The following is a 17,598-nucleotide window of genomic DNA, read 5'->3' as shown; positions in this document are numbered from 1 at the left end:
GGCATTAGATCTAGTTTTTCGAATTAGTTTTTCGAGTTTGTGTTTCTTTTATTTTATTTTTTGAATTTGTGATTCGATTGTTCTTGTTGGTTAACCTAGAGTTATTTAAGGAAATTAAATATTAGCTTTTCTTAAAAGGCTTTGTCTAGGCGGTGGTGGTTGCTCTCATATCCAAGAAGGCCATGTGCCTCGCCATGCAGTCTTGGAAGCTAATTTTGGAAATTAATATTTAATGGAATTAATAACATAGGTGAATTTGGATCAATAGTGTTAAGTTCCGCTTGCGATCCAAATCTAAACCATCAAGAACAGATATGTTAAATTTGGAATCAATGATGTTAAGTTCCGTCTGCGATTCCTAATATAACTTCTAAAGAACACAATAGGTTATTTAAGGAAAGGTTTGACACTTGTACAAAATTTTTGTACAGTGGAACCAGTACGATTTTCCTAGGACTAACCAACAAAGAGCACACACTTCTATAATAACAAAGGTCTTGTTCTTTTATTAAGTCAGTATAAAAAGAACTTACCTTAAATGGTCCCGCTCAATACTCTCAGAGTGTACTAGTGTAATTTTATAGTCAAGATAAACTAACACCAAATTACATTACGACTATTCCAATGGTTTGTTCCTATCCATCTTGTCGTGAGCAACTATTTATAATTTATAAAAGAACTGATAACATGATCTTCTGTGTGTGACACCACATACCATGTTATCTACAATATAAATTAATCGAACAACTACACTTAACTTATAAATGTAGATATTTGACCAATATGATTCTTATTTCTAAGTAAATGTTTATACAAAAAGGTAGGCTTTTAGTATACATTCCAACACTCTTGTTAGGGCCTGCGCCACCTCGAACTTGCTAAGGGCGGCGACTCCCCCACCTTGCTAAGGGCGGCGGCTCCTCCACCTTGCTAAGGGTGGTGGCTCCTCCTCCTTGCTAGGGTCGGCGACTCTTGCCTTCCTTGGTGGGCGACGACTTGGAATAGAAGAAGAAGAGGAGAAAATGCCTTATCCTAGAGCTTCTCATGGTGGTCGGCGGTTTGGAAACAACGTGTTGGTGCGGGAAGCATCCGACGATCGAACCTGAGTTTTGATAATGGCAAATGATTCAAAGTTAAGGTTTGGTGTGATCTAACATGTTTGAATAAGTGTTTCAGGAAAGTCCTAGCTGCGGTTAGGCAAAGGGAAAATCCTAAGGGGTGGTAACCTTAGGTCATAGGGGGCGGTAACCCTAGTTGAGGGAAAACCCTAAGGGGCGGTAACCTTAGGTCCTAGGGGGTGGTAACCCTAGGTGGAGAAAAACCCTAGGGGGCGGTAACCCTAGGTCCTAGGGGGTGGTAACCCTAGGCGGAAAGTCCAGTCGGTCTGGAGGACCGGACTGGCATCAGGTAATCTCTCCTGAGGGGAGTAGGTGAGGACGCGTTCCCCGTAGAGGGAACAGTAGGCGTCGGGTCGACCTAGGGTTTCTGGTAGGAAATCCGAAGTCAGACTCGGACAGTCCGAAGACTGTCAGCTCTTTTTTACTTATGAATTATCAGATTCTAACATTGTCTTGTAGGGTATGCAATTGCTCGGACTAACCTTGTTTTGCAAGAGAAGCAACTCCTGGAAAAAGGAGGTCCGGGCGCCCGGAACAGGTCCGGGCGCCCGGGACCAACATTTATCCTTGCCGCGACTTCGCCACGTGGAGCATCCTGGTTGGTTGGCCACGTCACACTCCAGGCGCCCGGAAGGGATCCAGGCGCCCGGAATGTCATATAAAAAGAGGGTTGAGGGTGCAGCCAAAGAAAAACGAATTCTAAGCTTTCTTCTGTGAAGTGCTGCCAACGAGACGACCTTGAAGTGCTACTACTCGACGTCGACAACCCGAAGCTCAGACTCTTCGATCTTTTGTTGTCGGTATTAGTTTACTTATTGCATTAATTGTAATTCAAATTGTAATCTTTCCGATATATAGTTGTTGCCCACTGAAAGCGGTCAAGGACGGCGGGCCTTCGAGTAGGAGTCACCATAGGCTCCGCCTGCGTCTCTGTGTGTTTGATTTTACTTTCCGCTACGTTTCTATTCTGTGTTTTAAATCGTTAAAATATCCACAAGCGCTATTCACCCCCCCCCTCTAGCGCTTTCGATCCATCACAACGAAGGAAGGGTGTTTGTTATCTTGGTAGATTATCACCCACACGACGTCCAAGAAGAGGAGAGGAATACAACAGAAGATCAAGAGGTCTTTAGCTACAAAGGAAAGGTACAACTAATTCTTTAATTCCACTGCGTAATTAGTTTAGTTTTCTTTGTATCGATTTTGAATACCAACACAAGAGGCCAGCAATCTTGTATTTTGATCAAGGTGTGCTTTGATCCATCAAGAACTTGCTTGATTGATCAAACACATGTCTGATTGAACATGCGGGTTGCAAGAAAAAGTTCTGTACAATTTTCATACAGGGAAATTTAAACAGAACGGAATTCCAGCGCCTTCAAGTGGTATCAGAGCATGTTTTCTAGTTCTATGTGATTGGTTTTTGGTGAAATTATGCATTGCTCATATATATGTTTTGACAGGATAATAGTAGGATGTGCTAGAAAGATTAACTCTGTGGTTGCAGACATCCTAGATCCCCAACCATTATGGCTTTTTGTGTTTGTGTGTGATTTGAACCCTCGGGCATGTCGAGGTTGTTTTGTGTGCATGATTGTAATAATTAAATATAGATGGTTGCTATATTATTATTTTTTTTACATTCTGTTCGATCTAGATTACATGTAAATTCCTTTATGGAATATAGGATCGATAAATGTAAATTTTTATTTATTTTTGTTGCATCTTGTATCCTTGCTATGTGTGGTGCTATTTTGAGGACCGAAGGCGCGACAAATAAGGAAGCAAGATAGATGCGACGGCTCGATCCATTGGCGACATATTGGAGGACAGCGATGGATGAGGCCATAATAGTTGGAAATTTTATTTTCATAGTTATTACCTTTATATGCTGTTTTATGTGCTGTGATGCTGTTTTTATATGCTATGATGTGTGTGCATGTTAAAATTCCTCAATTTAAATAACTAAGTAGGAGAGGGATTATTTAAATAAATTCTACGGTCTCTATTACTGGTTTGTAAGTGATGCATTCAAACTTACGCGTTGACTTTAAGTGCCTTCCTCTATATTGGATGAGTTTGTTTGTAGATCACTAGATCAAACTTCCTCTATGGATGATTATAGGAAATTATTTAGGTATGTGTGATCTTCTCCATCTGAAGGGGCACAATCCTAATTAATGGACTAAGTATCAAGTAATGATATATACTTAGACGTATTAAATAGTATCCTCCCCATCAGAGTCACTGCTATTATTTATGTGATCGAAGATGAACCAACTATTAATTTTATTTGTCATAAAGTTAGGTTGATAAGATAATAAAATTAATGGGTAAACCTCCTCTTACAAATGTTTGAATTAATATACATCCACACTATCGTGGCATATGAAATTCACGGTATTTTTAGGTGTTGGTGAATTTAAATTATATTGTTCGAGGAATCAATATTATTTTAAATTCTAAAGTTTTGACTAAATATTTTATTTTGTGATTCTCAGGATTTCAAAATGGATTTCAATCCTCTTGCTATTATTTTAAAAGAAAATAAATTTACTGATCCAAATTATATTGATTGGAAACGGAACTTGGACGTTGTCTTAACTGCTGAAGAATATAAGTTCGTACTTTTTGAGGTCTGTCCTAGCATGCCTGATAAGGATTCTAGTGAAGAGGAGATAGAGAGACATAGGAAATGGGTCAAGGCAGATGAGATGGCGTGGTGTTGCATTTTGGTTTCTATGTCAAATGTGCTGCAACATCAACATTAGGCCATACCCACTGCCTACGACATGATGCTCAATCTCAAGGAACTCTTCGGACACCAAAATCGGGCTGCCAGGCAGGAGGCCACGAGAAACTTAATGACGACCACCATGACTGAGGGGACACCCGTAAGGGATCATATTCTCAAGATGATGACTTATTTGAATGAGATGGAAGTCCTTGGAGCTGAAATCGATGGGGAAACCCAGGTCGATATCATTCTCCAAACGCTGCCCAAGAGTTTTGAGCAGTTCTACCTGAACTACAACATGAACAAAAGGGTTTATTCATTGGTGGAACTTCTGACAGAACTCCAAGCGGCAGAAGGGCTATTTCATCAAAGTTCTCAAGTTCACATTGCTCAAAACATTTCTGCCTCTAAGCTGAAAGGCAGAAAGAAGAAGAAAAAACAAGTTGGTTCGGCAAAGAAAGTGATTCAACCTCAAGGGACTGGGCCGCAGGCAGGTGTGAAGAAGCCGAAAGGCAAGTGTTCATATGCAAGCAGTCTGGACATTGGAAGGTGGACTATCCTCACAGAAAAGAGAACAATAAAGGTATATCTTATTCATTAATTGTTGAAACATGTTTAGCGGTGTTATCTACCGGTACCTAGTGTGTAGATACGGGAGTCACTGATCATGTTTGCAATTTATTGCAGGGGTTCCAGGAAACCAGACGGCTACATGAAGGGGAGATCATCGTCTACATGGACAATGCTACAAGAGTGGCGGCTGCTGTAGTGGGAGATGTTTATTTATCTTTTGAAAGGAATAAAACTTTGATTTTGAAAAATTGTCTTTACGTAAAATGTTTTAGAAAGAACTTGATTTCAGTTTCTAAATTATTTATGGATGGATATTTTGTTTCTTTTAATGACAAAGTAGTTATCAAGAAAAATAAGGTGGTTATCTGTTTTGGTGCGTTAGTTGACAATTTGTATACTCTTAATCCAATAACTCCCATGATGTAACAAATGGAAATTAATAACACATCTTCTAATTCTAATAAGAGAAAGCAACCTTTGAAAATGAACCAAACATATATTTAGCATTTAAGGTTGGGTCATATTAACTTGAGTAGGATTCAAATGTTAATAGCCGATGGACCTTTGGGTTTATTGGTAGTGGAAAACTTTCCAACCTGCGAGTCTTGCTTGGAAGGAAAAATGACCAAGAGACCTTTTAAGATAAAGGGGTATAGAGCCAAAGAAGTGTTGGAATTGGTTCATTTTGATTTGTGTGGGCCTATAACTATCCAGGCAAGAGGTGGTTTCAAATATTTTATCTCTTTTATAGACAATTATTCGAGATATGGGTACATTTACTTGATGCGCTGCAAGTCTGAGTACTTTAATAAGTTCAAAGATTACAAGGCTGATGTGGAATAATGTCATGGTAAAAGTATCAAGATACTACGATCTGATCGTGGTGGCGAGTACCTCTTAAGAGAGTTTAGGAGTTACTTATCAGAGGCCGGGATTCAATCCCAATTGTTTGTTCCTGGTACACCCCAACAGAATGGTATGGTGGAACGAAGGAATAGGACTCTTATGGAAATGGTTAGATCAATGATGAGTTATTCAGAATTACCAAATTCGTTTTGGGGATATGCTCTGGAAATGGCGGCGTACATTCTGAACTTGGTACCTTCTAAGTTAGTACCCTCTACTCCCACAGAATTGTGGAATGAGCGTAAGCCTTATTTAAAACACATTAGGATTTGGGGTAGTCTAACATATGTGCTGAAGGGAGATGCTGATAAGTTGGAATCATGTACAGAAGTTTGCTTGTTCGTGGGATATCTTAGAGGAACGAAAGGTGTTTTGTTTTATAGTCCTAAAGATCAGAAGGTCATTGTTCGCACCAATGCCAGATTTTTAGAAGAGGACTATGTAATGAACCACAAGACCATGAGTAAAATTGTTCTCGAGGAAATAAGAGAGGACACTTCTACTTTAGTACCAACGGTACAAGATGAGATACCATAAGTAACTGCAACACGTGTCATAAATGATACATAATTACAGGTAGTGCCTCGTCATAGTGGAAGGGTTGTTAAACAACCTGAAAGATTCATGTTTTTGGGAGAGTCTTCAGACTTGATCCCTGGTGAACATGAAGTTGATCCCTGGACATATGATGAAGCACTCCAAGATAAAGATCCAGCATCTTGGCAAAATGCAATGAACTCTGAAATAGAATCTATGCATTCTAATCTAGTTTGGTAGCTTGTAGAACCACCAAATGGTGTAAAAGTCATTAGATGTAAATGGGTCTACAAAAGGAAAAGAGGAACAGACGGGAAGGTGGAAACCTTTAAAGGAAGGCTTGTTGCGAAGGGGTATACTCAGAAAGAGGGAATCGATTATGAGGAAACTTTTTCGCTGGTAGCCATGCTTAACTCTATCCGGATTCTTTTATCTATTACTGCTCATATGGATTATGAGGTTTAGCAAATGGATGTCAAGACAGCTTTCCTTAACAGAAGTCTTAAAGAAAATATCTATATGAAGCAATTAGAGGGATTCATTGCGAAGGGCAAAGAGCATCTTGTATGTAAGCTCAATCGGTCCATTTATGGACTGAAGCAAGCTTCGAGATCTTGGAACATCCGGTTTGTTGAAGTGATCCAGTCTCATGGATTCATTCGATGTCCGGATGAGTCTTGTGTATACAAGAAAAGTAACGGAAACGTGGTGGTATTTCTTGTATTATACGTAGATGACATTTTGCTCATTGGCAACAATGTCAAAGTGTTGTTAGACGAAGGGTATGGATGTCCAAACAGTTTGATATGAAGGACCTGGGAGAATGCGGACATATTCTTGGTATCAAAGTAATAAGGGATCACAAGAAAAGGATGTTGTGCTTATCCCAAGCTTCATACATCAATATTATCCTAGCTCGTTTTAGCATGCAAAATTCCAAGAAAGGTTTTCTACCTTTTCGGCATGGAGTACCTTTATCTAAAGAGATGTGTCCTAAGACATCAAAAGAGATAAAGGAGATGAAGGTAGTTCCTTATGCTTCGGATGTAGGAAGCCTAATGTATGCGATGCTATGTACGAGACCGGATATTTATTTTGTCGTAGGCATAGTTAGCAAATATCAAAGTAACCTAGGACCGAGACATTAGACTACCGTAAAGCATATATTAAAGTACCTGAAAGGACTAGAGATTATATGCAGGTTTACCAAGCAGATGATTTGCTCCTTGTGGGTTACACGGATTCAGACTTCTAATCAGATAAGGACAATAGTAAATCAACCTCGGGGTATGTGTTTGTTTTGGGAGGTGGAGCCATAGCATGGAGGAGTGTTAAGCAGAAATGCGTTTCAGACTCCACCATGGAAGCTGAGTATGTGGCAGCCTTTGAGGTAGCCAAAGAAGATGTATGGCTCAGAAACTTCTTGATGGACTTGGATGTGATTCCTGGTTTGCCTAAAGTTATCACAATTTATTATGACAATAGTGGTGCAATAGCAAACTCAAAGGAACCACGAGCCCATAAGGTAAGTAAACACATTGAGCGCAAGTATCACTTGTTACGAGATATCATAAAACGAGGAGAGATTGTTCTCACCAAGATTACATTAGCAGATAACTTGGCAGATCCTTTCACTAAGGCCCTTCCGGTGAATGCTTTTGATAGGCATGTTGAGGGGATGAGAATCAGATGTATGGCAGCATTTATGGCAGCATAGTCTTTTAGTATAAGTGGGAGATTGTTGGGATGTATACTATAAGCCTAGCTTTTGTATGAACATCTGTTTTGAAATAAGAATCACTCTGGTCAAATGTTTACATTTTATATTTATATATATGTCAATGCAGTTGTACATTTAATTTATATTGTAGATAACATGGTGTGTGATGCCACACTGAAGATCATGTTATCGGTTCCTTATAAATTATAAATAGTAGCTCACAACCAAGATGGATTGGGATAAACCATTGGAACGGTTGTAGTGTAATTTGGCATTAGTCTTTCTTGACTATAAAATTACACTAGTACACTATATGTGTATTGAGCAGGATCATTTGAGGTTGTTTGATTTGTACTGACTATATAAAAGAACAGAACCTCTATTATTATGGATGTGCATCCTCTTAATCCCTATATAATAACAAGCACGTATATTTAGTATTTATTTATTTAACTTATCAATGGGTGAGATATATTCGTTAAATCAATAGGCCCGATGAGTTGAAAAATAGTACTGTTTATATGGTGTGTTGTTGATTATAGAAGGAATCTGTGTCCTAATTATTTAGGCTGATGATGTCCCCTTGAGGAGCTCATAAGGATTATCATGTAAACCCTGCAGGTGGACTTAGTCCGGCATGATAATAAATTTGAGTGGTACTACTCTTGGAATCAGATGTTAATTAATTGAGTTGTCAGTAACTCATTTAATTAACGAACATACGATATCTTAAACACAGGGAGATTAACACACTCATGATAAGAAGAGCCCATATTGTAATATGGGATTGGTGCGGTAGTTTAATAATAACTCTTTAGTGGTATGAGTTATTATTGATGGACTTGATTTGAGTGTTCGGGCCGAACACAGGAAGCCCAAGCCTATCAGGAGGCCTAAACCAATTCCTCCTCTAGGTCCTTATTGTAGCCTCTATATAAAGCCTTGCATCCACCTATCTGGGTTGGTTGTTAGTTGTTGGTTGTTGGTTTTCGGCGCCACCTTCTTTCCTAGGGCCGGCGGCACCTTCTTCCCTTCCTAGGGCCAGCGGCACCTTCTCCTTTCCAATGGTCGGCACCACCTCCTCCCCTTGATATGGCCGGTGCCACCTCCATCCCTTACTAGGGCCGGCGCCACCTCCATCCTTTGCTAGGGCTGGCGCCACCTCCATTCCTTGCTAGGGCCGGCGCCACCTCCACCTTGCTAGGGCCGACAGTTCATCCACCTTACTAAGGCCGGCGACTCCTCCTTCTTGCTAGGGTCGGCGGCTCTTGCCTTCCTCGGTGGGCGGCGGCTTGGAATAGAAGAAGAAGAGGAGAAGGTGCCTTATCCTGGAGCTTCTCTTGGTGGTCGGCGGTTTGAAAACAACTAAGGAAGGGTGTTTGTTATCTTGGTAGATCATTGCCCACACGACGCCCAAAAAGAGGAGAGGAATACAATAGAAGATCAAGAGGTCTTTAGCTACAAAGGAAAGGTACAACTAGTTCTTTAATTCTGCTTTGTAATTAGTTTAGTTTTCTTTGTATCGATTTTGAATATCAACACAAGAGGCCAACAATCTTGTATTTCGATCAAGGTGTGCTTTGATCCATCAAGAATTTACTTGATTGATCAAACACATGTCTGATTGAACATGCAGGTTGCTAGGAAAAGTTCTGTACTAGTATAATTTTTGTACAAGAAAATTTAAACTGAATGAAATTCTAGCGCCTTCAAATCCTTGATCACTTCCGATGGAAAATCTAATATAGTTCTTCTAGAGGAAGCAGTTTCATACAATTATAAATACAATGGAATTATGCAAGTATAATAAAGTAAGATTACCAACAACAATAAATATGAAGATCGAGTGTAGTTGTTGCAGAGCTTTCCAGAATGTAGGTACTTGCGCTTGCACGAAGAGTAACAACAAGAGTAGAATCGATTAAAGGTTAGAGAGTTGTCTCAGCTCAGTAATTGAGGCCTTCTTTTATAGCATCATTTGGTTGACCAAAAAAACATTTGGTTGACCGAACCTATAAGTGTACCGAACCTCCTATCGGTTAACTGAACTCAGCACCCTTCCTTGTTTGCCACGATTCGATCCGTCTTATCCCATGATTTTTGGTGTTTGGTTGACTGATTAAGCTTATCAGTCGACCAATCCTCTGAGTTTCCATTCCAGCGAGAATTCAATTTGATCATCTATTATTTTCAATTATGGTTTGGTTAACTGATACTAGTTATTGGTCGACCGATCCTGCTGTTTACCAAGTTTGCAAGTTCTGAGTTGTTCTGCCATTTCTATCTGATTGGTCGACTGAACCTATGGTTCGGTCAACTGAACATTGGTCAACCTAGAATTGTGTTTTATCTACAAAATAGAGTTAGCATAGATATATAATAATAGTGAACCTACAAAACAGAGTTAGACATATATATCAATGAATAAGTAAGACAGTACAGACTGTTCTGATCTCAACTTAGAAACCCTCGTCAGTCTCTTTAATTGAATCAATGCCTAAGGGTTGTCCCTTATCGGGACATGACCTCATTGGATTCTCTCCAATAACTTACCTCAACTTACCTATCAAATATCGAGTCCTCCAGACCTATTTAGACTTAACCACTCAACTTCGTATCGATTGTCAGGGCTTCCACTTGATTTAATATCAGGTCCTTTAGACCTATCGAGTCTATTAGCTAGAGCCCTACACCCAATCATTTGATGATTATATTTTGGACTTGTTGTTTCATATTCTATATAAATAAAGGCATTTAGTTTTTGGTTATTATACTTACTTGTATTGGTGCCAAATAAACCAAGTATAATAACGTCCTTGAGTAGAAGGTTCTTAATTATATCAATCGATTGGTTGAATCGATAGTGAGATGATATAGGGAACACTACTCATAATCATTCCTAGTCGAGTATTAACATTCAGGGATAATGTTAATGCAATAAGACTAGCATGTAGGTCAACTCGATGACTCGATCTCACAAGTCATGGATATGGAGATATCAAGTTGACACATGGGTATGCATTGGAGAATGTATACTGAATGACCCGCCATGAGAAAGTATCATGGATCGTTATATGAGTGTCATATACTTTCTCATGTGGCTATTAGTATGACTACAAGTCCTTAGACCTGAAGTCACCATAGTTCCCTACATAAGGAGTTATGTACTTTGGTTTCGTCAAATGTCACCCGTAACTAGGTGGACTATAAAGGCAATTACTGGGTATGTAACAAATTATGCGCAGGGATGTAAGTGATGTAGATGGGATCTATCCCTCCTATATGATGGGAGAGACATCGATATTCTTGATAGAGTGAGACCACGAAGTGCATGGCCATGCACAAATGAGTCAATATAAGATATTGAGCTCATTTGATTTAGTGAGTCTACTTGGAGTTTAAGATTTAAATTGATTAGAGGATGGCACGGTCTATGCCTCACATTGATCAATCTAAATGTCAAGGATAGAAGGACACTTGTCATATATTGTGAGGAGTCACAATTAGTAGTCACAAGGTGATGTTGGATCTCATCATTATTGTAACTTGGGTAGTAATGATGTATTGCTAGATACCGCTCATTACTTATGCTTCTAAATGAGTTTAGGGGCATTGCCAACGTTACAAGAACCTATTGGGTCACACACAAAGAGCAAGTGGATGGAGATTAGATTCGTATGATGAACCAAGAGGATTAGATTCATGTGATGAATCAAATTGGATTAAGAGTAATCCTAATTGGGCTAATTGAGTTGGACTCAAGTTGATTCATGTGTTCAATGAGTCTAATTTAGATTATGACTCATTGAATCAATTTAATTAAGTGAATTAGATTCATTATATTAAATTGGCTTGAATTAAATGGTTGGATTAGATCAACCATGAGAGAAATTAAGTTAATTTTGACTTGACTTGAGAGGAAGAGGAAGAGTCAAGTTTGACTTGACTTTATGCCATATCATTTGTGACTTGCCATTAGGAGAACTAATGATGATGTGCCACATCATCACATGTGCCACCTCATGGAGGTTACAACTATTCTCTTTAATGGCCTTCCCATTAATTGTGATTAATGTGAAGGGGGTTACACCTCTTGTAGTGGCTGGCCAATTGATGAAAACAAGGTTTTTTTTTTCAGTTTGGTGAATAACTCTCATTCAAGTGATCTTCCTCCTCCCAAGCTCTCTTTTTGCTCCTTTCTCTACTGTTGCCGTGGGTTTCAAGCAAGGAAGAAGAAAGGTGAGTGAATCTAATCCAAGAAGAAAGGTTAGTGAAAGTCACATAGAGTTTTTAGAGGAGTGTGTTCTCTTCTTTTCCTTTCTTCATCTTCCAATCCTATCCGAGAGCATCAAGAAGTGCTAGCACACTTGTGGTGTTCTCTTCTCCATCCTTGAGTGTTAGAGAACACTTCTTGTTCGTGTGGATACTACTAGAGGTGTGTACGTTTGAACACACTCGAGATCCGGCGCACCTTGGACGAACGAGATTCGCAAAAAAGGCACGCAACAAGGGTAACCTTCTAAACATGTAAATCTAAGTGTAGATGTAGTTAGTAAACTCGTACATGTAAAATTTTGTTCTATACTCTTCGCACGGATCCGTTGGCTAGGGAGTTTCGGGGTTTCCGCGACGCGAAAACAGTGGTATCAGAGCCACGTGCGAAGACATGTACGAATTTATTTTGTATTTTTATGAAAAATATAGTTTCTGTGAATTTCTGTAATTTCATGAATTTTATAGTTTTAAAGGGTATTTTTCTCGTAGAAGCGAAGCACAAGTGTTTAGACACTTGTAGGCTTCGACTACCGAGAAAATTTTTCCGTAACGGCAATGTTTCAACCCAAAACCTTTTGGGACAGCAGGCTAAGGCGCTGTAGAATCGCTTAGGAGCAACTCGCGATGGTTAGATCGCGGGTAGGGGTACTGCCCCTAACCCTGCAAGGGGATTTGCTCTGCGATTGCGCCCGAAATCGCTAATCGGGACCGCCGGGAAAAATTTACTCATAAAATTGTAAAAATTATGAAAAATTACAGAAAATTATGAAAAATATATAATTTAGAATTATATATTATTTTTGTGATAGTCATGGCCCAAAAAGACCCAATATGATTGGATTTGTGTTGTAATTTATAATACGGCCTGTGTGCCGTCATGTGTTTGTGTGTGCTGTATTTGATACGTGACCTGTGCATCGTGCCTCCCTATTTATATTCTGGTTGTAAATTAGATTTAGACTCGAATGTAACTCGAGTTTCAAAATTGTAATGTAAATTTTGAAGCGGTGGAAGGTTCACTCAAGACGGAGTTACGAGGAAGGCGCGAGCAACACAACGTGGTCAAAAGGAAGGCGCTTGAGAAGCTGTTGACCTTAGGTTGACCATCTGATCTTCTCATTGGCTTGAGAAGATCGTAGTAGGGCCATGACATAATCACAAAATTATTTAATTAATTGCTTATGTGTGTATGTGATGCATGCTAGTAAAATAGTAATTAATTAGTGCCTAACGATTAGATTAGATCTAAATCGTGCACAAGATGCACCCTTACGATTAGATTAGATCTACATCGTGCACAAGATGCACCCTATCGATTAGATTAGATCTATATCGAGTATATGATACAACATCGACATTTAGATTAGATCTAAATCACGACAACTCAAAATGCCTACCGTGCCGTGATACCTACTACTACCTCGATCACATGTCGTTGTTGAATCTGCCAAAGCACAGCAACACATATTATCTTGGTAGGGTACGGAGGGACAATCTTGGTCCCGCCTATCAACGCATGGGTGAGTACAACTCAATTAGATTGAGTAACTAGTTAACTCAATTGGATCGAGTACAACTATAGACATTCTTCCAACGGTTGGAAAGATAGGGCATAGACCCTATTTATATTAATTCATGGGTGTATTAGCCAAAGCTAACTCAAGTTTTAATATAATTGTCGATAATGATCCTATAAACAAGAGTTGCATAGAGATGTAATTGGTAAATCGTTACCTACCGATCATACTAAATCTTGGGCATATTAGCCAAAGCTAACTCAAGGGTTAGTAAGATGTGGATCTTGTCCCACATGAATTATAGAATTCAGTGGGAGCATCATTTAGTTAAAGACCTAATTCAATGATTTAAAAATAATATGATATTTATTTTCTGTATTTTTCTGTTGTAGAATTGCAATGACGTCAAACACGAACATCTTCTCTCTACGTTCTGTCCTTAAGAAGGACAAGCTCAACGGAGCAAATTTCCTGGACTGGTACAGGAATCTGAGAATAGTTCTCACTCAGGGACGTAAACTGTACGTTCTGAAGTAGCTCATTTCGGAGGCACCTCCTACCACTGCCACGCGAGCTGACAAAGATGCTTATTAGAAACATCAAGATGACGCATTAGATGTATCCTGTCTTATGCTCGCGACCATGAACTCTGACCTTCAGAAGCAACATGAGTTGATGAGTACTTATGATATGGTTGAACATCTTTGTCACCTATATCAAGGACAAGCAAGGCATTGGAAGAGGAACTCCAAAGAATACTTGGAAGATCTTAAGAAGAAGAGAAATAAGATTTCTACTTCAGGTATACATGTTATAGAAGTCAACCTCTCTATTTCTTCATCGTGGGTATTAGATACCGGATGTGCTTCGCACATTTGTACTAATGTACAAACGCTGAGAAATAGCAGGGCATTGACGAAGGGTGAGATAGACCTACGAGTAGGCAATGGAGCACGGGTTGCTGCTGTTGCTGTAGGAACTTATCATCTATCTCTGCCCTCTAGGCTTGTACTAGAATTAGATGATTGTTGTTATGTGCCTGCATTAACTAAGAACATTATATCAGTTTCTTGTTTGGACAAGAAAGGTTTCTTGTTTACAATAAAGAACAAATGTTGTTCCGTCTATTAAAACAATATGTTCTATTGCAGTGCACCTCTGATAAATGTGTTAGATCGAAAAGAATTTAGATATCTCCACAATGACATGATATTATCCACTTTGGGCCTAAGCCCTCATGGTTTTGCTCTTGGGCTCTTCCCAAAAGGCCTCATGTCAATGGAGATATCTTTCTCTTATAAACCCATGATCTTTTTCATGTGTTTTCAATATGGGACTATGTTTGCAACCTTGCAACCCCAACAATCCTCCCCTCAAACAAAGGACCATGGGCTTCCCACGTCCGATCCTCGACCCACCAGGTCTTCCTGCCCCTCGGTCTACCCGACCTACTAGGACTTCCTGCACCTCGGTCTACCCAACCTACTAGGACTTCCTTGCCTAGCCGCAACTAGGACTTCCTGCCCCTCGGTCCACCCGACCTACTAGGACTTCCTGCCTGGTGTCTGGTCCTCTTGATCTGAACATAGGAGCCCCCACTTTCTTTGTTCGAGGTCAATATTGTACTCACATGGTTCAATCAGACCATAGCTCTTGTGCACAGTCGGCGGTTAAACCTTCTGGCAGTCCGGGCTCTGATACCACTTGTTGGATCAAAAAGAATTTAGATATCTCCACAATGACATGATATTATCCACTTTGGGCCTAAGCCCTCATGGTTTTGCTCTTGGGCTCTTCCCAAAAGGCCTCATGTAAATGGAGATATCTTTCTCTTATAAACCCATGATCTTTTTCATGTGTTTTCAATATGGGACTATGTTTGCAACCTTGCAACCCCAACGAAATGGACTCTATATTCTAGATCTTGAAAGCCCTATTTATAACATAAATACCAAGAGGTTCAAGTCAAATGACCTGAACCAAACCTATCTCTGGCACTGTCGCTTAGGTCATATAAATGACAAGCGCTTATCCCAGCTCCATAAGGATGGTTTACTGGACTCATTTGATTTTGAATCTTATGAGACGTGCGAGTCATGCCTACTAGGAAAGATGACCAAGACACCCTTTAGTGGGCACAGCGAAAGAGTAACTGATTTGTTAGGACTTATACATAGTGATGTATGTGGCTCTTTCAATGTCGCGGCTAGAGGCGGTTATAGGTACTTCATCACATTTACTGATGACTTCAGTAGATATGGTTATGTGTACTTGATTACACATAAGTCTGAATCCTTTGAAAAGTTCAAAGAATTCAAGAATGAAGTACAGAACCAGCTTGGCAAGAGTATTAAGATACTTCGATCAGATCGAGGTGGAGAATACCTTAGCCATGAGTTTCGTGACTATCTAGCTGAGTGTGGGATTCTATCCCAACTCACTCCTCTTGGAACACCACAGTGGAATGGTGTATCCGAAAGGAGGAATCGTACCTTATTAGATATTGTACGGTCTATGATGAGTCACACAGATCTTCCGACATTCCTTTGGGGCTATGCTCTAGACACGACAGCTTTTATACTCAACCGAGTTCTATCCAAGGCCGTGATAAAGACACCATATAGGATATGGACTGGGAGAGATTCCCAAGTGTCTTTCATAAGGATTTGGGGATGTGAGGCCTACATTAGACGTCAAGTCTCAAATAAATTAGAGCCCAAATCCGACAAGTACTACTTTATAGGATATCCCAAGGAAACTAAGGGATATTACTTCTACATTCCCAGTCAGCCCAAGATAGTTGTGGCAAAGACTGGAGTCTTTCTAGAAAGGGACTTTGTTTCTAGAAAGACTAGTGGGAGTACATTCGATCTTGAAGAAGTTCAAGATACGGATCATAGCACTGAAACCTTGATGGAAGTTGAACTGGAACCATAAAATGTTGTGGATGATGTTGTTCCACAAAGAGTTGAGGAATAACAACCAGTTCAAGTAGACATACCTCTTCGCAGGTCTGATAGGGTACGTCGTCAGCCTGAGAGATACTCATTTCTCTTGTCTAACCATGATGACGTTGTGCTCATAGAGGATGAGCCTACCACCTATCAGGAAGCTGTGATGAGACCAGATTCTGAGAAATGGCTAGAAGGCATAAGATCCGAAATGGAATCCATGTACACCAACCAAGTATGGACTTTGGTTGATCCACCTGAAGGGGTAAAACCCATAGGGTGTAAGTGGGTCTTTAAGAGAAAGACTGACATGGATGGACTTATCTATAAGGGTCGCTTGGTAGCTAAAGGTTTCAAGCAGATTCATGGTATTGACTATGATGAAACCTTTTCACCAGTAGCGATGTTTAAGTCCAGTCGGATCATGCTTGCTATTGCAGCTTACCACGATTACGAGATCTGGCAGATGGATGTCAAAACCTCGTTTCTGAATGGAAACCTACTCGAGGATGTGTACATGACACGACCTGAGGGTTTTGTAGATCCAAAGCATACTAGCAGAGTATGCAAGCTGCATAGGTCCATTTATGGACTAAAGCAAATTTCTCGGAGCTGGAATCTTCGATTCGATGATGCAATCAAATAGTTTGGTTTCATCAAGAATGAAGATGAACCTTGTGTCTACAAGAAGGTTGTAGGGGACATAGTTATCTTCCTCATATTGTATGTGGATGACATACTGCTCATTGGGAAAGACATTCCTTTGCTACAGTCTGTCAAGACTTGGCTAGGGACATGTTTCTCAATGAAGGACTTAGGTGAAGCATCCCGCATTCTAGGGATACAGATCTATAGAGATAGATCTAAGAGATTGCTTGGCCTAAGTCAGAGTACATATATTGACAAGGTACTCCTTCGGTTTGCCATGCAGAACTCCAAGAAGGGATTTCTGCCGATGTCACATGGCATGAGTCTTTTGAAGACTCAGGGCCCCTCTTCTAGAGAGGAGAGAGACGATATGGATCAGATCCCTTATGCTTCAGCCATAGGATCTATCATGTATGCTATGCTATATACTCGACCTGATGTCTCGTATGCTTTGAGCATGACGAGCAGATACCAGTCAGATATAGGTGAAAGTCACTGGATAGCGGTCAAGAATATTCTTAAGTACTTAAGAAGGACTAAAGAATATTTCTTGAAATATGGAGGCGATGATGAGCTAGCTGTAAAAGGTTATAGTGTTGCTAGCTTCCAGACCGAT

This window comes from Zingiber officinale, chromosome 7B, assembly GCF_018446385.1.
Source record: "Zingiber officinale cultivar Zhangliang chromosome 7B, Zo_v1.1, whole genome shotgun sequence".
Classification (NCBI taxonomy): Eukaryota; Viridiplantae; Streptophyta; class Magnoliopsida; order Zingiberales; family Zingiberaceae; genus Zingiber; species Zingiber officinale.
This window is presented reverse-complemented; position numbering follows the sequence as displayed.